Genomic DNA, 24,873 nt, shown 5'->3' with positions numbered 1-24,873 from the left:
CGGTGCAGATATTTCCATGGATATGTAGATGGCGGTGTAGATATTTCCATGTTTATAGAGATAGCTGTGTAGATATTTCCATTTTTATACAGATGGCTGTGTAAATATTTCCATGTTTCTACAGATGACTTTGTAGGTATTTCCATGTTTATACACATGGCGGTGTAGATATTTCCATGTTTATAGAGATTGCGGTGTAGATATTTCCACGTTTATACAGATAGCGGTGTAGATATTTCCATGTTTATACAGATCGTGGTGTAGATATTTCCATGTTTATACAGATCGCGGTGTAGATATTTCCATGTTTATACAGATAGCGGTGAAGATATTTCCATGTTTTTACAGATATCGGTGTAGAGATTTCCATGTTTACACAGATTGCGGTGTAGATATTTCCATCTTTCTACAGATGGCATTGTAGATATTTCCATGTTTATACAGATGGCGGTGTAGAAGTTTCCATGTCTATATAGATGGTGGTTTTAGATATTACCATGTTTATACAGATAGCGGTGTACATATTTCCATGTTTATACAGATCGTGGTGAAGGTATTTCCATGTTTGTACAGATCGCGGTGTAGATATTTCCATGTTTATACAGATCGCGGTGTAGATATTTCCATGTTTATACAGATAGCGGTGTTGATATTTCCATGTTTATACTGATCGTGGTGTAGATATTTCCATGTTTATAGAGATGGTGGTGTAGATATTTCCATGTTCATAGAGATAGCGGTGTTGATTTTTCCATGTTTATAGAGATAGCGGTGTGGATATTTCCATGTTTATACAGATAGGGCTGTAGATATTTCCACGTTTATAGAGATGGCGGTGTAGATATTTCCATGTTTATTCAGATCACGGGGCAGATATTTGCTAGTTTATACAAATTGCGGTGTAGTTATTCCCATGTTTATACAGAGAGCGATGTAGATATTTCCATGTATATACAGATGGCTGTGTAGATATTTCCATGTTTATACAGATGACTGTGTAGATATTTCCATGTTTATACAGATGACTTTGTAGGTATTTCCATGTTTATACAGATGGCGGTGTAGAAATTACCATGTTTATAGAGATAGCGGTGCAGATATTTCCATGTTTATACAGATAGCGGTGTATATATTTCCATGTTTATACAGATCGTGAGGTAGATATTTCCATGTATACACAGATACCGGAGTAGATATTTCCATGTTTATACAGACTGCAGTGTCGGTATTTCTATGTTTATACAGATAGCGGTGTAGATATTTCCATGTTTGTACAGATGGCGGTGTTGATATTTCCATCTGTACACAGATTGCCGTGAAGATATTTCCATCTTTATACAGATGGCGTTGTAGATATTTCCATGGATATGCAGATGGCGGTGTGGATATTTCCATGTTTATAGAGATAGCGGTGTAGGTATTTCCATGTTTATAGACATAGCGGTGTAGATATTTCCATGTTTATATAGATGGCGTTGTAGATATTTCCATGTTTATAATGATAGCAGTGTTGCTATTTCCACGTTTATACAGATAGCGATGTAGATATTTCCATGTTTATAGAGATCGCGGTGCAGATATATATATTTTTATACAGATGGCATTGTAGATATTTCCTTATTCACACAGATGGCCGTGTAGATGTTTCCATGTTTATGCAGATGGCGGAGTAGTTAGTTCCATGTTTATGGAGATGGCAGTGTAGATATTTTCATGTTTATAGAGATGGCGTTGTAGATATTTCCATGCTTATACAGATAGCAGTGTAGATATTTACATGTGTATACAGATGGCATTGTAGATATTTCCATGTTTATACAGATGACTGTATAGGTATTTCCATGTTTTTACATATGGCAGTGTAGATATTTCCATGTTTATACAGATAGCGGTGTAGATATTTCCATGTATAAACAGATGTCTCTGTAGATATTTCCATGTTTAAACAGATGGTGGTGTAGATATTTCCTTGTTTATACAAATAGTGGTGTATTTATTTCCATGTTTATACAGATAGCGGTGTAGATATTTCCATGTATATACAGACGGCTCTGTAGATATTTCCATGTTTATACAGATGGCTGTGTAGATATTTCCATGTTTAAACAGATGACTTTGTAGGTATTTCCATGTTTATACAGATTGCGGTGCAGATATTTCCATGTTTATAGAGATAGGTGTGTAGGTATTTCCATATTTATACAGAAAGCGGTGTAGATATTTCCATGTTATACAGATCGCGGTGTAGATATTTCCATGTTTATACAGATAGCGGTGTAGATATTTCCATGTTCCTACACATGACTGTGTTGGTATTTCCATGTTTATACAGATGGCTTTGTAGATATTTCCATGTTTATAGAGATAGCGGTGTAGATATTTCCATGTTTATACAGATAGCGGTGTAAATCTTTCCATGTTTATATAGATCGTGGTGTAGAAATTTCCATGTTTATACAGACCGCAGTGTAGACATTTCCATGTTTATACAGATGGCGGTGTAGGTATTTCCATGTTTATAGGGATAGCGGTGTAGATATTTCCATGTATATACAGATGGCGGTGTAGATATTTCCATGTGTATACAGATGGCATTGTAGATATTTCCATGTTTATACAGATGACTGTGTAGGTATTTCCATGTTTTTACAGATGGCAGTGAAGATATTTCCATGTTTATACAGAAAGCGGTGTAGATATTTCCATGTATAAACAGATGTCTCTGTAGATATTTCCATGTTTAAACAGATGGTGCTGTAGATATTTCCTTGTTTATACAAATAGTGGTGTATTTATTTCCATGTTTATACAGATAGCGGTGTAGATATTTCCATGTATATACAGACGGCTCTGTAGATATTTCCATGTTTATACAGATGGCTGTGTAGATATTTCCATGTTTAAACAGATGACTTTGTAGGTATTTCCATGTTTATACAGATTGCGGTGCAGATATTTCCATGTTTATAGAGATAGGTGTGTAGGTATTTCCATATTTATACAGAAAGCGGTGTAGATATTTCCATGTTATGCAGATCGTGGTGTAGATATTTCCATGTTTATACAGATTGCGGTGTAGATATTTCCATGTTCCTACACATGACTGTGTCGTTATTTCCATGTTTATACAGATGGCTTTGTTGATATTTCCATGTTTATAGAGATAGCGGTGTAGATATTTCCATGTTTATACAGATAGCGGTGTAAATCTTTCCATGTTTATACAGATCGTGGTGTAGAAATTTCCATGTTTATACAGACCGCAGTGTAGATATTTCCATGTTTATACAGATGGCGGTGTAGATATCTCCATGTTTATAGAGATAGCGGTGTAGGTATTTCCATATTTATACAGATAACGGTGTACATATTTCCATGTTTATACAGATAGCAGTGTAAATATTTCCATGTTTATACAGATAGCGGTGTAGATATTTCCATGTTATACAGATCGCGGTGTAGATATTTCCATGTTTATACAGATAGCGGTGTAAGCATTTCCATGTTCCTACACATGACTGTGTTGGTATTTCCATGTTTATACAGATGGCTTTGTAGATATTTCCATGTTTATAGAGATAGCGGTGTAGATATTTCCATGTTTATACAGATAGCGGTGTAAATCTTTCCATGTTTATACAGATCGTGGTGTAGAAATTTCCATGTTTATACAGACCGCAGTGTAGACATTTCCATGTTTATACAGATGGCAGTGTAGATATTTCCACGTTTATAGATATAGCGGTGTAGATATTTCCATGTATATACAGATGGCGGTGTAGATATTTCCATGTTTATTCAGATGGCTGTGTAGATATTTCCATGTTTATACAGATGACTTTGTAGGTATTTCCATGTTTATACAGATGGCGGTGTAGAAATTTCCATGTTTATAGAGATAGCGGTGCAGATAGTTCCATGTTTATACAGATAGCGGTGTATATATTTCCATGTTTATACAGATCGTGGGGTAGATATTTCCATGTATATACAGATACCGGAGTAGATATTTCCATGTTTATACAGACTGAAGTGTAGGTATTTCTATGTTTATTCAGATAGCAGTGTAGATATTTCCATGTATGTACAGATGTCGGTGTTGATATTTCCATCTGTACACAGATTTCCGTGTAGATATTTCCATCTTTATGCAGATGGCATTGTAGATATTTCCATGGATATGCAGATGGCGGTGTGGATATTTCCATGTTTATAGAGATAGCGGTGTAGGTATTTCCATGTTCAAAGACATAGCGGTGTTGATATTTCCATGTTTATATAGACTGCAGTGTCGGTATTTCTATGTTTATACAGATAGCGGTGTAGATATTTCCATGTTTATACAGATTGCGGTGTAGATATTTCCATGTTCCTACCCATGACTGTGTTGGTATTTCCATGTTTATACAGATGGCTTTGTAGATACTTCCATGTTTATAGAGATAGCGGTGTAGATATTTCCATGTTTATACAGATAGCGGTGTAAATCTTTCCATGTTTATACAGATCGTGGTGTAGAAATTTCCATGTTTATACAGACCGCAGTGTAGATATTTCCATGTTTATACAGATGGCGGTGTAGATATTTCCATGTTTATAGAGATAGCGGTGTAGGTATTTCCATATTTATACAGATAACGGTGTACATATTTCCATGTTTATACAGATAGCAGTGTAAATATTTCCATGTTTATACAGATAGCGGTGTAGATATTTCCATGTTATACAGATCGCGGTGTAGATATTTCCATGTTTATACAGATAGCGGTGTAGATATTTCCATGTTCCTACACATGACTGTGTTGCTATTTCCATGTTTATACAGATGGCTTTGTAGATATTTCCATGTTTATAGAGATAGCGGTGTAGATATTTCCATGTTTATACAGATAGCGGTGTAAATATTTCCATGTTTATACAGATCGTGGTGTAGAAATTTCCATGTTTATACAGACCGCAGTGTAGACATTTCCATGTTTATACAGATGGCAGTGTAGATATTTCCACGTTTATAGAGATAGCGGTGTAGATATTTCCATGTATATACAGATGGCGGTGTAGATATTTCCATGTTTATACAGATGGCTGTGTAGATATTTCCATGTTTATACAGATGACTTTGTAGGTATTTCCATGTTTATACAGATGGCGGTGTAGAAATTTCCATGTTTATAGAGATAGCGGTGCAGATAGTTCCATGTTTATACAGATAGCGGTGTATATATTTCCATGTTTATACAGATCGTGGGGTAGATATTTCCATGTATATACAGATACCGGAGTAGATATTTCCATGTTTATACAGACTGAAGTGTAGGTATTTCTATGTTTATACAGATAGCAGTGTAGATATTTCCATGTATGTACAGATGGCGGTGTTGATATTTCCATCTGTACACAGATTTCCGTGTAGATATTTCCATCTTTATACAGATGGCATTGTAGATATTTCCATGGATATGCAGATGGCGGTGTGGATATTTCCATGTTTATAGAGATAGCGGTGTAGGTATTTCCATGTTCAAAGACATAGCGGTGTTGATATTTCCATGTTTATATAGACTGCAGTGTCGGTATTTCTATGTTTATACAGATAGCGGTGTAGATATTTCCATGTTTGTACAGATGGCGGTGTTGATATTTCCATCTGTACACAGATTGCCGTGAAGATATTTCCATTTTTATATAGATGGCGTTGTAGATATTTCCATGGATATGCAGAAGGCGGTGTGGATATTTCCATGTTTATAGAGATAGCGGTGTAGGTATTTCCATGTTTATAGACATAGCGGTGTAGATATTTCCATGTTTATATAGATGGCGTTGTAGATATTTCCATGTTTATAATGATAGCAGTGTTGGTATTTCCACGTTTATGCAGATAGCGATGTAGATATTTCCATGTTTATACAGCTCGCGGTGCAGATATATATATTTTTATACTGATGGCATTGTAGATATTTCCTTATTCACACAGATGGCGGTGTAGATGTTTCCATGTTTATGCAGATGGCGGAGTAGTTAGTTCCATGTTTATGGAGATGGCAGTGTAGATATTTTCATGTTTATAGAGATGGCGTTGTAGATATTTCCATGCTTATAGAGATAGCAGTGTAGATATTTACATGTTTATACAGATGGCTGTGTAGATATTTCCATGTGTATACAGATGGCATTGTAGATATTTCCATGTTTATACAGATGACTGTATTGGTATTTCCATGTTTTTACAGATGGCAGTGAAGATATTTGCATGTTTATACAGATAGCGGTGTAGATATTTCCATGTATAAACAGATGTCTCTGTAGATATTTCCATGTTTAAACAGATGGTGATGTAGATATTTCCTTGTTTATACAAATAGTGGTGTATTTATTTCCATGTTTATACAGATAGCGGTGTAGATATTTCCATGTATATACAGATGGCTCTGTAGATATTTCCATATTTATACAGATGGCTGTGTAGATATTTCCATGTTTAAACAGATGACTTTGTAGGTATTTCCATGTTTATACAGATTGTGGTGTACATATTTCCATGTTTATAGAGATAGGTGTGTAGGTATTTCCATGTTTATACAGAAAGCGGTGTAGATATTTCCATGTTATACAGATCGCGGTGTAGATATTTCCATGTTTATACAGATTGCGGTGTAGATATTTCCATGTTCCTACACATGACTGTGTTGGTATTTCCATGTTTATACAGATGGCTTTGTAGATATTTCCATGTTTATAGAGATAGCCGTGTAGATATTTCCATGTTTATACAGATAGCGGTGAAAATATTTCCATGTTTATACAGATCGTGGTGTAGAAATTTCCATGTTTATACAGACCGCAGTGTAGATATTTCCATGTTTATACAGATGGCGGTGTAGATATTTCCATGTTTATAGAGATAGCGGTGTAGGTATTTCCATATTTATACAGATAACGGTGTACATATTTCCATGTTTATACAGATAGCAGAGTAAATATTTCCATGTTTATACAGATAGCGGTGTAGATATTTCCATGTTATACAGATCGCGGTGTAGATATTTCCATGTTTATACAGATAGCGGTGTAGATATTTCCATGTTCCTACACATGACTGTGTTGGTATTTCCATGTTTATACAGATGGCTTTGTAGATATTTCCATGTTTATAGAGATAGCGGTGTAGATATTTCCATGTTTATACAGATAGCGGTGTAAATATTTCCATGTATATACAAATCGTGGTGTAGAAATTTCCATGTTTACACAGACCGCAGTGTAGACATTTCCATGTTTATACAGATGGCGGTGTAGATATTTCCATGTTTATACAGATAGCGGTGTAGGTATTTTCATATTTAAACAGATAACGGTGTACATATTTCCATGTTTATACAGATAGCAGTGTAAATATTTCCAAGTTTATACAGATCACGGTGTAGATATTTCCATGTTTATAGAGTTAGCGGTGTAGATATTTCCATGTTTATACAGATAGCGGTTTAGATATTTCCATGTTTATACAGGCCGCGGTGTAGATATTTCCATGTTTACACAGATAGCGGGGTAGATATTTCCATGTTTGTACAGAAGGCGGTGTTGATATTTCCATCTATACACAGATGACCATGTAGTTATTTCCATGTTTATGCAGACTGCGGCGCAGAAATTTCCATGGATATGTAGATGGCGGTGTAGATATTTCCATGTTTATACAGATAGCGTTGTAGTTATTTCCATGTTTATATAGATAGCGGTGTAGTTATTTCCATGAATATACACATGGCTGTGTAGGTATTTCCATGTTTATACAGATGGCGGTGTTGATATTTCCATGTTTATACCGATAACTTTGTAAGTATTTCCATGTTTATACAGAAGGCGGTGTAGATATTTTTATGTTTATAGAGATAGCAGTGGAGATATATCCATGTTTATAGAGATAGCGGTGTAGATATTTCCACGTTTATACGGATCGCGGTGTAGATATTTTCATGTTTATAGAGATGGCGGTGTAGATATTTCCATGTTCATAAAGATAGCGGTGTTGATTTTTCCATGTTTATAGAGATAGGGGTGTGGATATTTCCATGTTTATACAGATATTTGTGTAGATATTTCCATGTTTAAGGAGATGGCGGTGTAGATATTTCCATGTTTATACAGATCACAGTGTAGATATTTCCATGTTTATACAGATCGCGGTGTAGATATTTCCATGTTTATACAGATCACGGTGTAGATATTTCCATGTTTATACAGATCGCTGTGTAGATATTTCCATGTTTATACAGATCACGGTGTAGATATTTCCATGTTTATACAAATCGCGGTGTTGATATTACTATGTTTATAGGGATAGCAGTGCAAATATTTCCACATTTATGCAGAGAGCGGTGTAGTTATTAGCATGTTTATACAGATAGCGGTGTAGATATTTCCATGTATAAACAGATGTCTGTGTATATATTTCCATGTTTAAACAGATGGCGGTGAAGATATTTCCTTGTTTATATAATTAGCGGTGTAGTTATTTCCATGTTTATACAGATAGCGGTGTAGATATTTCCTTGTTTATACAGATAGCGGTGTAGATATTTACATGTTTATACAGATCACGGTGTAGATATTTCCTTGTTTATACAAATAGCGGTGTAGTTATTTCCATGTTTATACAGATAGCGGTGTAGATATTTCCATGTATATACAGATAGCTGTGTAGATATTTCCATGTTTATACAGATGGCTGTGTAGATATTTCCATGTTTATACAGATGACTTTGTAGGTATTTCCATGTTTATACAGATGGCAGTGTAGATATTTCCATGTTTATAGAGATAGCTGTGTAGATATTTCCATGTTTATAGAGATAGCTGTGTAGATATTTCCATGTTTATAGAAATAGCTGTGTAGATATTTCCATGTTTATACAGATAGCGGTGTAAATATTTCCATGTTTATACAGATCGCGGTGTAGATATTTCCATGTTTATACAGATAGCGGTGTAGGTATTTCCATGTTTATAGACATAGCGTTGTAGATATTTCCATGTTTATAAAGATGGCGTTGTAGCTATTTCCATGTTTATACCGATCGTGGTGTTGGTATTTCGACGTTTATACAGATAGCGATGTAGATATTTCCATGTTTATGCAGCTCGCGGTGCAGATATTTATATCTTTATAGAGATGGCATTGTAGATATTTCCTAATTCACACAGATGGCGGTGTAGATGTTTCCATGTTTATACAGACGGCGGAGTTGTTAGTTCCATGTTTATGGAGATGGCAGTGTAGATATTTTCATGTTTATAAAGATGGCGGTGTAGATACTTCCATGTTTATAGAGATAGCAGTGTAGAAATTTACATGTTTATTCAGATGGCTGTGTAGATATTTCCATGTGTATACAGATGGCATTGTACATATTTCCATGTTTATACAGATGGTGGTGTAGATATTTCCATGTTTATACAGATGTCTTTGTAGATATTTCCATGTTTATAGAGATAGCTGTGTAGATATTTCCATGTTTATACAGATAGGGGTGTAGATATTTCCATGTTTATACAGACTGTGGTGTAGATATTTCCATGTTTATACAGATAGCGGTGCAGATATTTCCATGTTTGTACAGATGGCGGTGTTGATATTTCCATCTATACACAGATGAACGTGTAGATATTTCCATGTTTATACAGACGGCGGTGCAGATATTTCCATGGATATATAGATGGCGGTGTAGATATTTCCATGTTTATAGAGATAGCTGTGTAGATATTTCCATTTTTATACAGATGGCTGTGTAAATATTTCCATGTTTATACAGATGACTTTGTAGGTATTTCCATGTTTATACACATGGCGGTGTAGATATTTCCATGTTTATAGAGATAGCGGTGTAGATATTTCCATGTTTATACAGATAGCGGTGTACATATTTCCATGTTTATACAGATCGCGGTGTAGATATTTCCATGTTTATACAGATCGCGGTGTAGATATTTCCATGTTTATGCAGATAGCGGTGGAGATATTTCCATGTTTTTACAGATATCGGTGTAGCTATTTCCATGTTTACACAGATTGCGGTGTAGATATTTCCATCTTTCTACAGATGGCATTGTAGATATTTCCATGTTTATACAGATGGCGGTGTAGATATTTCCATGTTTATATAGATGGTGGTTTAGATATTACCATGTTTATACAGATAGCGGTCTACATATTTCCATGTTTATACAGATCGTGATGAAGGTATTTCCATGTTTGTACAGATCACGGTGTTGATATTTCCATGTTTATACTGATCGTGGTGTAGATATTTCCATGTTTATAGAGATGGTGGTGTAGATATTTCCATGTTCATAGAGATAGCGGTGTTGATTTTTCCAAGTTTATAGAGATAGCGGTGTGGATATTTCCATGTTTATACAGATAGGGCTGTAGATATTTCCATGTTTATAGAGATGGCGGTGTAGATATTTCCATGTTTATTCAGATCACGGTGTAGATATTTGCTTGTTTATACAAATAGCGGTGTAGTTATTCCCAGGTTTATACAGAGAGCGATGTAGATATTTCCATGTATATACAGATGGCTGTGTAGATATTTCCATGTTTATACAGATGGCTGTGTAGATATTTCCAAGTTTATACAGATGACTTTGTAGGTATTTCCATGTTTATACAGATGGCGGTGTAGAAATTTCCATGTTTATAGAGATAGCGGTGCAGATATTTCCATGTTTATACAGATAGCGGTGTATATATTTCCATGTTTATACAGATCGTGGGGTAGATATTTCCATGTATATACAGATACCGGAGTAGATATTTCCATGTTTATACAGACTGCAGTGTCGGTATTTCTATGTTTATACAGATAGCGGTGTAGATATTTCCATGTTTGTACAGATGGCGGTGTTGATATTTCCATCTGTACACAGATTGCCGTGAAGATATTTCCATCTTTATACAGATGGCGTTGTAGATATTTCCATGGATATGCAGATGGCGGTGTGGATATTTCCATGTTTATAGAGATAGCGGTGTAGGTATTTCCATGTTTATAGACATAGTGGTGTAGATATTTCCATGTTTATATAGATGGCGTTGTAGATATTTCCATGTTTATAATGATAGCAGTGTTGGTATTTCCACGTTTATACAGATAGCGATGTAGATATTTCCATGTTTATACAGCTCGCGGTGCTGATATATATATTTTTATACAGATGGCATTGTAGATATTTCCTTATTCACACAGATGGCGGTGTAGATGTTTCCATGTTTATGCAAATGGCGGAGTAGTTAGTTCCATGTTTATGGAGATGGCAGTGTAGATATTTTCATGTTTATAGAGATGGCGTTGTAGATATTTCCATGCTTATAGAGATAGCAGTGTAGATATTTACATGTTTATACAGATGGCTGTGTAGATATTTCTATGTGTATTCAGATGGCATTGTAGATATTTCCATGTTTATACAGATGACTGTATAGGTATTTCCATGTTTTTACATATGGCAGTGTAGATATTTCCATGTTTATACAGATAGCGGTGTAGATATTTCCATGTATAAACAGATGTCTCTGTAGATATTTCCATGTTTAAACAGATGGTGGTGTAGATATTTCCTTGTTTATACAAATAGTGGTGTATTTATTTCCATGTTTATACAGATAGCGGTGTAGATATTTCCATGTATATACAGACGGCTCTGTAGATATTTCCATGTTTATACAGATGGCTGTGTAGATATTTCCATGTTTAAACAGATGACTTTGTAGGTATTTCCATGTTTGTACAGATTGCGGTGTAGATATTTCCATGTTTATAGAGATAGGTGTGTAGGTATTTCCATATTTATACAGAAAGCGGTGTAGATATTTCCATGTTATACAGATCGCGTTGTAGATATTTCCATGTTTATACAGATTGCGGTGTAGATATTTCCATGTTCCTACACATGACTGTGTTGGTATTTCCATATTTATACAGATGGCTTTGTAGATATTTCCATGTTTATAGAGATAGCGGTGTAGATATTTCCATGTTTATACAGATAGCGGTGTAAATATTTCCATGTTTATACTGATTGTGGTGTAGAAATTTCCATGTTTATACAGACCGCAGTGTAGATATTTCCATGTTTATACAGATGGCGGTGTAGTTATTTCCATGTTTATAGAGATAGCGGTGTAGGTATTTCCATATTTATACAGATAACGGTGTACATATTTCCATGTTTATACAGATAGCAGTGTAAATATTTCCATGTTTATACAGATAGCGGTGTAGATATTTCCATGTTATACAGATCGCGGTGTAGATATTTCCATGTTTATACAGATAGCGGAGTAGATATTTCCATGTTCCTACACATGACTGTGTTGGTATTTCCATGTTTATACAGATGGCTTTGTAGATATTTCCATGTTTATAGAGATAGCGGTGTAGATATTTCCATGTTTATACAGATAGCGGTGTAAATATTTCCATGTTTATACAGATCGTGGTGTAGAAATTTCCATGTTTATACAGACCGCAGTGTAGACATTTCCATGTTTATACAGATGGCGGTGTAGATATTTCCATGTTTATAGAGATAGCGGTGTAGATATTTCCATGTATATACAGATGGCGGTGTAGATATTTCCATGTTTATACAGACGGCTGTGTAGATATTTCCATGTTTATACAGATGACTTTGTAGGTATTTCCATGTTTATACAGATGGCGGTGTAGAAATTTCCATGTTTATAGAGATAGCGGTGCAGATATTTCCATGTTTATACAGATAGCGGTGTATATATTTCCATGTTTATACAAATCGTGGGGTAGATATTTCCATGTATATACAGATACCGGAGTAGATATTTCCATGTTTATACAGACTGAAGTGTAGGTATTTCTACGTTTATACAGATAGCAGTGTAGATATTTCCATGTATGTACAGATGGCGGTGTTGATATTTCCATCTGTACACAGATTTCCGTGTAGATATTTCCATCTTTATACAGATGGCATTGTAGATATTTCCATGGATATGCAGATGGCGGTGTGGATATTTCCATGTTAATAGAGATAGCGGTGTAGGTATTTCCATGTTTAAAGACATAGCGGTGTAGATATTTCCATGTTTATACAGACTGCAGTGTCGGTATTTCTATGTTTATACAGATAGCGGTGTAGATATTTCCATGTTTGTACAGATGGCGGTGTTGATATTTCCATCTGTACACAGATTGCCGTGAAGATATTTCCATCTTTATACAGATGGCGTTGTAGATATTTCCATGGATATGCAGATGGCGGTGTGGATATTTCCATGTTTATAGAGATAGCGGAGTAGGTATTTCCATGTTTATAGACATAGCGGTGTAGATATTTCCATGTTTACATAGATGGCATTGTAGATATTTCCATGTTTATAATGATAGCAGTGTTGCTATTTCTACGTTTATACAGATAGAGATGTAGATATTTCCATGTTTATACAGCTCGCGGTGCAGATATATATATTTTTATACAGATGGCATTGTAGATATTTCGTTATTCACACAGATGGCGGTGTAGATGTTTCCATGTTTATGCAGATGGCGGAGAAGTTAGTTCCATGTTTATGGAGATGGCAGTGTAGGTATTTTCATGTTTATAGAGATGGCGTTGTAGATATTTCCATGCTTATAGAGATAGCAGTGTAGATATTTACATGTTTATACAGATGGCTGTGTAGATATTTCCATGTGTATACAGATGGCATTGTAGATATTTCCATGTTTATACAGATGACTGTATAGGTATTTCCATGTTTTTACAGATGGCAGTGTAGATATTTCCATGTTTATACAGATAGCGGTGTAGATATTTCCATGTATAAACAGATGTCTCTGTAGATATTTCCATGTTTAAACAAATGGTGGTGTAGATATTTCCTTGTTTATACAAATAGTGGTGTATTTATTTCCATGTTTATACAGATAACGGTGTAGATATTTCCATGTATATACAGACGGCTCTGTGGATATTTCCATGTTTATACAGATTGCGGTGTAGATATTTCCATGTTTATAGAGATAGGTGTGTATGTATTTCCATATTTATACAGAAAGCGGTGTAGATATTTCCATGTTATACAGATCGCGGTGTAGATATTTCCATGTTTATACAGATTGCGGTGTAGATATTTCCATGTTCCTACACATGACCGTGTTGGTATTTCCATGTTTATACAGATGGCTTTTTAGATATTTCCATGTTTATAGATATAGCGGTGTAGATATTTCCATGTTTATACAGATAGCGGTGTAAATATTTCCATGTTTATACAGATCTTGGTGTAGAAATTTCCATGTTTATACAGACCGCAGTGTAGATATTTCCATGTTTATACAGATGGCGGTGTAGATATTTCCATGTTTATAGAGATAGCGGTGTAGGTATTTCCATATTTATACATTAACAGTGTACATATTTCCATGTTTATGTAGATAGCAGTGTAAATATTTCCATGTTTCTACAGATAGCGGTGTAGATATTTCCATGTTATACAGATCGCGGTGTAGATATTTCCATGTTTATAGAGATAGCGGTGTAGATATTTCCATGTATATACAGATGGCGGTGTAGATATTTCCATGTTTATACAGATGGCTGGGTAGATATTTCCATGTTTATGCAGATGACTTTGTAGGAATTTGCATGTTTATACAGATGGCGGTGTAGTAATTTCCATGTTTATAGAGATAGCGGTGCAGATATTTCCATGTTTATACAGATAGCGGTGTATATATTTCCATGTTTATACAAATCGTGGGGTAGATATTTCCATGTATATACAGATACCGGAGTAGATATTTCCATGTTTATACAGACTGAAGTGTAGGTATTTCTATGTTTATACAGATAGCAGTGTAGACATTTCCATGTATGTACAGATGGCGGTGTTGATATTTCCATCTGTACACAGATTTCCGTGTAGATATTTCCATCTTTATACAGATGGCGTTGTAGATATTTCCATGGATATGCAGATGGCGGTGTGGATATTTCCATGTTTATAGAGATAGCGGTGTAGGTATTTCCATGTTTAAAGACATAGCGGTGTAGATATTTCCATGTTTACACAGACTGCAGTGTCGGTATTTCTATGTTTATACAGATAGCGGTGTAGATATTTCCATGTTTGTACAGATGGCGGTGTTGATATTTCCATCTGTACACAGATTGTCGTGAAGATATTTCCATCTTTATACAGATGGCGTTGAAGATATTTCCATGGATATGCAGATGGCGGTGTGGATATTTCCATGTTTATAGAGATAGCAGTGTAGGTATTTCCATGTTTATATACATAGCGGTGTAGATATTTCCATGTTTATATAGATGGCGTTGTAGATATTTCCATGTTTATAATGATAGCAGTGTTGGTATTTCCACGTTTATGCAGACATCGATGTAGATATTTCCATGTTTATACCGATAGCGGTGTTGGTATTTCCACGTTTATACTGATAGCGGTGTAGATATTTGATCTTTTTTCAGATATCGGAATAGATATTTCAATGTTTACACAGATTGCGGTGTAGATATTTCCATCTTTCTACAGATGGCATTGTAGATATTTCCATGTTTATACAGATCGTGGTGAAGATATTTCCATGTTTATACAGATCGCGGTGTAGATATTTCCATGTTTATACAGATCGCGGTGTAGGTATTTCCGTGTTTATACAGATAGCGGTGTGGATATTTCCTTGTTTATACAGATAGCTGTGTAGATATTTCCAAGTTTATGGAGATAGCGGTGTAGGTATTTCCATGTTTATAGACATAGCGGTGTAGATATTTCCATGTTTATATAGATGGCGTTGTAGATATTTCCATGTTTATAATGATAGCAGTGTTGGTATTTCCACGTTTATACAGATAGCGATGTAGATATTTCCATGTTTATACAGCTCGCGGTGCTGAAATATATATTTTTATACAGATGGCATTGTAGATATTTCCTTATTCACACAGATGGCGGTGTAGATGTTTCCATGTTTATGCAGATGGCGGAGTAGTTAGTTCCATGTTTATGGAGATGGCAGTGTAGATATTTTCATGTTTATAGAGATGGCGTTGTAGATATTTCCATGCTTATAGAGATAGCAGTGTAGATATTTACATGTTTATACAGATGGCTGTGTAGATATTTCTATGTGTATTCAGATGGCATTGTAGATATTTCCATGTTTATACAGATGACTGTATAGGTATTTCCATGTTTTTACAGATGGCAGTGTAGATATTTCCATGTTTATACAGATAGCGGTGTAGATATTTCCATGTATAAACAGATGTCTCTGTAGATATTTCCATGTTTAAACAGATGGTGGTGTAGATATTTCCTTGTTTATACAAATAGTGGTGTATTTATTTCCATGTTTATACAGATAGCGGTGTAGATATTTCCATGTATATACAGACGGCTCTGTAGATATTTCCATGTTTATACAGATGGCTGTGTAGATATTTCCATGTTTAAACAGATGACTTTGTAGATATTTCCATGTTTATACAGATTGCGGTGTAGATATTTCCATGTTCCTACACATGACTGTGTTGGTATTTCCATATTTATACAGATGGTTTTGTAGATATTTCCATGTTTATAGAGATAGCGGTGTAGATATTTCCATGTTTATACAGATAGCGGTGTAAATATTTCCATGTTTATACAGATCGTGGTGTAGAAATTTCCATGTTTATACAGACCGCAGTGTAGATATTTCCATGTTTATACAGATGGCGGTGTAGTTATTTCCATGTTTATAGAGATAGCGGTGTAGGTATTTCCATATTTATACAGATAACGGTGTACATATTTCCATGTTTATACAGATAGCAGTGTAAATATTTCCATGTTTATACAGATAGCGGTGTAGATATTTCCATGTTATACAGATCGCGGTGTAGATCTTTCCATGTTTATACAGATAGCGGAGTAGATATTTCCATGTTCCTACACATGACTGTGTTGGTATTTCCATGTTTATACAGATGGCTTTGTAGATATTTCCATGTTTATAGAGATAGCGGTGTAGATATTTCCATGTTTATACAGATAGCGGTGTAAATATTTCCATGTTTATACAGATCGTGGTGTAGAAATTTCCATGTTTATACAGACCGCAGTGTAGACATTTCCATGTTTATACAGATGGCGGTGTAGATATTTCCATGTTTATAGAGATAGCGGTGTAGATATTTCCATGTATATACAGATGGCGGTGTAGATATTTCCATGTTTATACAGATGGCTGTGTAGATATTTCCATGTTTATACAGATGACTTTGTAGGTATTTCCATGTTTATACAGATGGCGGTGTAGAAATTTCCATGTTTATAGAGATAGCGGTGCAGATATTTCCATGTTTATACAGATAGCGGTGTATATATTTCCATGTTTATACAGATCGTGGGGTAGATATTTCCATGTATACACAGATACCGGAGTAGATATTTCCATGTTTATACAGACTGAAGTGTAGGTATTTCTACGTTTATACAGATAGCAGTGTAGATATTTCCATGTATGTACAGATGGCGGTGTTGCTATTTCCATCTGTACACAGATTTCCGTGTAGGTATTTCCATCTTTATACAGATGGCATTGTAGATATTTCCATGGATATGCAGATGGCGGTGTGGATATTTCCATGTTAATAGAGATAGCGGTGTAGGTATTTCCATGTTTAAAGACATAGCGGTGTAGATATTTCCATGTTTATACAGACTGCAGTGTCGGTATTTCTATGTTTATACAGATAGCGGTGTAGATATTTCCATGTTTGTACAGATGGCGGTGTTGATATTTCCATCTGTACACAGATTGCCGTGAAGATATTTCCATCTTTATACAGATGGCGTTGTAGATATTTCCATGGATATGCAGATGGCGGTGTGGATATTTCCATGTTTATAGAGATAGCGGTGTAGGTATTTCCATGTTTATAGACATAGCGGTGTAGATATTTCCATGTTTATATAGATGGCGTTGTAGATATTTCCATGTTTATAATGATAGCAGTGTTGCTATTTCCACGTTTATACAGATAGCGATGTAGATATTTCCATGTTTATACAGCTCGCGGTGCAGATATATATATTTTTATACAGATGGCATTGTAGATATTTCGTTATTCACACAGATGGCGGTGTAGATGTTTCCATGTTTATGCAGATGGCGGAGTAGTTAGTTCCATGTTTATGGAGATGGCAGTGTAGGTATTTTCATGTTTATAGAGATGGCGTTGTAGATATTTCCATGCTTATAGAGATAGCAGTGTAGATATTTACATGTTTATACAGATGGCTGTGTAGATATTTCCATGTGTATACAGATGGCATTGTAGATATTTCCATGTTTATACAGATGACTGTATAGGTATTTCCATGTTTTTACAGATGGCAGTGTAGATATTTCCATGTTTATACAGATAGCGGTGTAGATATTTCCATGTATAAACAGATGTCTCTGTAGATATTTCCATGTTTAAACAAATGGTGGTGTAGATATTTCCTTGTTTATACAAATAGTGGTGTATTTATTTCCATGTTTATACAGATAACGGTGTAGATATTTCCATGTATATACAGACGGCTCTGTGGATATTTCCATGTTTATACAGATTGCGGTGCAGATATTTCCATGTTTATAGAGATAGGTGTGTATGTATTTCCATATTTATACAGAAAGCGGTGTAGATATTTCCATGTTATACAGATCGCGGTGTAGATATTTCCATGTTTATGCAGATTGCGGTGTAGATATTTCCATGTTCCTACACATGACCGTGTTGGTATTTCCATGTTTATACAGATGGCTTTGTAGATATTTCCATGTTTATAGAGATAGCGGTGTAGATATTTCCATGTTTATACAGATAGCGGTGTAAATATTTCCATGTTTATACAGATCGTGGTGTAGAAATTTCCATGTTTATACAGACCGCAGTGTAGATATCTCCATGTTTATACAGATGGCGGTGTAGATATTTCCATGTTTATAGAGATAGCGGTGTAGGTATTTCCATATTTATACATTAACGGTGTACATATTTCCATGTTTATATAGATAGCAGTGTAAATATTTCCATGTTTATACAGATAGCGGTGTAGATATTTCCATGTTATACAGATCGCGGTGTAGATATTTCCATGTTTATAGAGATAGCGGTGTAGATATTTCCATGTATATACAGATGGCGGTGTAGATATTTCCATGTTTATACAGATGGCTGTGTAGATATTTCCATGTTTATACAGATGACTTTGTAGGAATTTGCATGTTTATACAGATGGCGGTGTAGTAATTTCCATGTTTATAGAGATAGCGGTGCAGATATTTCCATGTTTATACAGATAGCGGTGTATATATTTCCATGTTTATACAAATCGTGGGGTAGATATTTCCATGTATATACAGATACCGGAGTAGATATTTCCATGTTTATACAGACTGAAGTGTAGGTATTTCTATGTTTATACAGATAGCAGTGTAGACAATTCCATGTATGTACAGATGGCGGTGTTGATATTTCCATCTGTACACAGATTTCCGTGTAGATATTTCCATCTTTATACAGATGGCGTTGTAGATATTTCCATGGATATGCAGATGGCGGTGTGGATATTTCCATGTTTATAGAGATAGCGGTGTAGGTATTTCCATGTTTAAAGACATAGCGGTGTAGATATTTCCATGTTTACACAGACTGCAGTGTCGGTATTTCTATGTTTATACAGATAGCGGTGTAGATATTTCCATGTTTGTACAGATGGCGGTGTTGATATTTCCATCTGTACACAGATTGTCGTGAAGATATTTCCATCTTTATACAGATGGCGTTGAAGATATTTCCATGGATATGCAGATGGCGGTGTGGATATTTCCATGTTTATAGAGATAGCAGTGTAGGTATTTCCATGTTTATAGACATAGCGGTGTAGATATTTCCATGTTTATATAGATGGCGTTGTAGTTATTTCCATGTTTATAATGATAGCAGTGTTGGTATTTCCACGTTTATGCAGATAGCGATGTAGATATTTCCATGTTTATACCGATAGCGGTGTTGGTATTTCCACGTTTATACTGATAGCGGTGTAGATATTTGATCTTTTTTCAGATATCGGAATAGATATTTCCATGTTTACACAGATTGCGGTGTAGATATTTCCATCTTTCTACAGATGGCATTGTAGATATTTCCATGTTTATACAGATGGCGGTGTAGATATTTCCATGTTTATATAGATGGTGGTGTAGATATTACCATGTTTATACAGATAGCGGTGTAGATATTTCCATGTTTATACAGATCGTGGTGAAGATATTTCCATGTTTATACAGATCGCGGTGTAGATATTTCCATGTTTATACAGATCACGGTGTAGATATTTCCGTGTTTATACAGATAGCGGTGTGGATATTTCCTTGTTTATACAGATAGCTGTGTAGATATTTCCAAGTTTATAGAGATAGCGGTGTAGGTATTTCCATGTTTATAGACATAGCGGTGTAGATATTTCCATGTTTATATAGATGGCGTTGTAGATATTTCCTTGTTTATAATGATAGCAGTGTTGGTATTTCCACGTTTATACAGATAGCGATGTAGATATTTCCATGTTTATACAGCTCGCGGTGCTGATATATATATTTTTATACAGATGGCATTGTAGATATTTCCTTATTCACACAGATGGCAGTGTAGATGTTTCCATGTTTATGCAGATGGCGGAGTAGTTAGTTCCATGTTTATGGAGATGGCAGTGTAGATATTTTCATGTTTATAGAGATGGCGTTGTAGATATTTCCATGCTTATAGAGATAGCAGTGTAGATATTTACATGTTTATACAGATGGCTGTGTAGATATTTCTATGTGTATTCAGATGGCATTGTAGATATTTCCATGTTTATACAGATGACTGTATAGGTATTTCCGTGTTTTTACAGATGGCAGTGTAGATATTTCCATGTTTATACAGATAGCGGTGTAGATATTTCCATGTATAAACAGATGTCTCTGTAGATATTTCCATGTTTAAACAGATGGTGGTGTAGATATTTCCTTGTTTATACAAATAGTGGTGTATTTATTTCCATGTTTATACAGATAGCGGTGTAGATATTTCCATGTATATACAGACGGCTCTGTAGATATTTCCATGTTTATACAGATGGCTGTGTAGATATTTCCATGTTTAAACAGATGACTTTGTAGGTATTTCCATGTTTATACAGATTGCGGTGTAGATATTTCCATGTTTATAGAGATAGGTGTGTAGGTATTTCCATATTTATACAGAAAGCGGTGTAGATATTTCCATGTTATACAGATCGCGTTGTAGATATTTCCATGTTTATACAGATTGCGGTGTAGATATTTCCATGTTCCTACACATGACTGTGTTGGTATTTCCATATTTATACAGATGGCTTTGTAGATATTTCCATGTTTATAGAGATAGCGGTGTAGATATTTCCATGTTTATACAGATAGCGGTGTAAATATTTCCATGTTTATACAGATCGTGGTGTAGAAATTTCCATGTTTATACAGACCGCAGTGTAGATATTTCCATGTTTATACAGATGGCGGTGTAGCTATTTCCATGTTTATAGAGATAGCGGTGTATGTATTTCCATATTTATACAGATAACGGTGTACATATTTCCATGTTTATACAGATAGCAGTGTAAATATTTCCATGTTTATACAGATAGCGGTGTAGATATTTCCATGTTATACAGATCGCGGTGTAGATCTTTCCATGTTTATACAGATAGCGGAGTAGATATTTCCATGTTCCTACACATGACTGTGTTGGTATTTCCATGTTTATACAGATGGCTTTGTAGATATTTCCATGTTCATTGAGATAGCGGTGTAGATATTTCCATGTTTATACAGATAGCGGTGTAAATATTTCCATGTTTATACAGATCGTGGTGTAGAAATTTCCATGTTTATACAGACCGCAGTGTAGACATTTCCATGTTTATACAGATGGCGGTGTAGATATTTCCATGTTTATAGAGATAGCGGTGTAGATATTTCCATGTATATACAGATGGCGGTGTAGATATTTCCATGTTTATACAGATGGCTGTGTAGATATTTCCATGTTTATACAGATGACTTTGTAGGTATTTCCATGTTTATACAGATGGCGGTGTAGAAATTTCCATGTTTATAGAGATAGCGGTGCAGATATTTCCATGTTTATACAGATAGCGGTGTATATATTTCATTGTTTATACAGATCGTGGGGTAGATATTTCCATGTATATACAGATACCGGAGTAGATATTTCCATGTTTATACAGACTGAAGTGTAGGTATTTCTATGTTTATACAGATAGCAGTGTAGATATTTCCATGTATGTACAGATGGCGGTGTTGATATTTCCATCTGTACACAGATTTCCGTGTAGATATTTCCATCTTTATACAGATGGCGTTGTAGATATTTCCATGGATATGCAGATGGAGGTGTGGATATTTCCATGTTAATAGAGATAGCGGTGTAGGTATTTCCATGTTTGAAGACATAGCGGTGTAGATATTTCCATGTTTATACAGACTGCAGTGTCGGTATTTCTATGTTTATACAGATAGCGGTGTAGATATTTCCATGTTTGTACAGATGGCGGTGTTGATATTTCCATCTGTACACAGATTGCCGTGAAGATATTTCCATCTTTATACAGATGGCGTTGTAGATATTTCCATGGATATGCAGATGGCGGTGTGGATATTTCCATGTTTATAGAGATAGCGGTGTAGGTATTTCCATGTTTATAGACATAGCGGTGTAGATATTTCCATGTTTATATAGATGGCGTTGTAGATATTTCCATGTTTATAATGATAGCAGTGTTGCTATTTCCACGTTTATACAGATAGCGATGTAGATATTTCCATGTTTATACAGCTCGCGGTGCCGATATATATATTTTTATACAGATGGCATTGTAGATATTTCCTTATTCACACAGATGGCGGTGTAGATGTTTCCATGTTTATGCAGATGGCGGAGTAGTTAGTTCCATGTTTATGGAGATGGCAGTGTAGGTATTTTCATGTTTATTGAGATGGCGTTGTAGATATTTCCATGCTTATAGAGATAGCAGTGTAGATATTTACATGTTTATACAGATGGATGTGTAGATATTTCCATTTGTATACAGATGGCATTGTAGATATTTCCATGTTTATACAGATGACTGTATAGGTATTTCCATGTTTTTACAGATGGCAGTGTAGATATTTCCATGTTTATACAGATAGCGGTGTAGATATTTCCATGTATAAACAGATGTCTCTGTAGATATTTCCATGTTTAAAAAATGGTGGTGTAGATATTTCCTTGTTTATACAAATAGTGGTGTATTTATTTCTATGTTTATACAGATAACGGTGTAGATATTTCCATGTATATACAGACGGCTCTGTAGATATTTCCATGTTTATACAGATGGCTGTGTAGATATTTCCATGTTTAAACAGATGACTTTGTAGGTCTTTCCATGTTTATACAGATTGCGGTGTAGATATTTCCATGTTTATAGAGATAGGTGTGTATGTATTTCCATATTTATACAGAAAGCGGTGTAGTTATTTCCATGTTATACAGATCGCGGTGTAGATATTTCCATGTTTATACAGATAGCGGTGTAGATATTTCCATGTTTACAGAGATAGCGGTGTAGTTATTTCCATGTTCATAGACATAGCAATGTACATATTACCATGTTTATATAGATGGCGTTGTAGATATTTCCATGTTTATACCGATAGCGTTGTTGGTATTTCCACGTTTATACAGATAGGGATGTAGATATTTCCATGTTTATACAGCTCGCAGTGCAGATATTTATATCTTTATATAGATGGCATTGTAGATATTTCCTTATTCACACAGATGACGGTGTAGATGTTTCCATGTTTATACAGATGGCGGAGTAGTTAGTTCCATGTTTATGGAGATGGCAGTGTAGATATTTTCATGTTTATAGAGATGACGGTGCAGATGTTTCCATGCTTATAGAGATAGCAGTGTGGATATTTACATGTTTATACAGATGACTGTATAGGTATTTCCATGTTTTTACAGATGGCAGTGCAGATATTTCCATGTTTATAGAGATAGCGGTGTAGATATTTCCATGTTTGTACAGATGGCGGTGTTGATATTTCCATCTATACACAGATGGCCGTGTAGATATTTCCATGTTTATACAGATGGCGGCGTAGATATTTCCATGGACATGCAGATGGCGGTGTAGATATTTCCATGTTTATACAGATAGCGGTGTAGATATTTCCATGTTTACACAGATGGTGGTGTAGATATTTCCGTGTTTATACACATGGCGGAGTATATACTTCCATCTTTATGGAGATGGCAGTGTAGATATTTTCATCTTTATGGAGATGGCGGTGTAGATATTTCCATATTTATAGAGATAGCGGTGTAGTTATTTCCATGTATATACAGATGGCCATGTAGATATTTCCATATTTATACAGATGTCTGTGTAGATATTTCCATGAGTATACAGATGGTATTGTAGGTATTTCCATGTTTATACAGATGGTGGTGTAGATATTTCCATGTTTATTCAGATGACTGTGTAGATATTTCCATGTTTTTACAGATGGCACTGTAGATTTGTCAATGTTTATAGAAATGGCACTGTAGATATTTCCATGTTTATACAGATGACTTTGGAGGTATTTCCATGTTTATACAGATGGCGGTGTAGATATTACCATGTTTATAGAGATAGCTGTGTAGATATTTCCATGTTTATAAAGA

The sequence above is a fragment of the Pan paniscus genome, chromosome 6 (assembly GCF_029289425.2).
Source record: "Pan paniscus chromosome 6, NHGRI_mPanPan1-v2.0_pri, whole genome shotgun sequence".
Classification (NCBI taxonomy): Eukaryota; Metazoa; Chordata; class Mammalia; order Primates; family Hominidae; genus Pan; species Pan paniscus.
Note: the sequence above shows the minus strand (reverse complement) of the source record.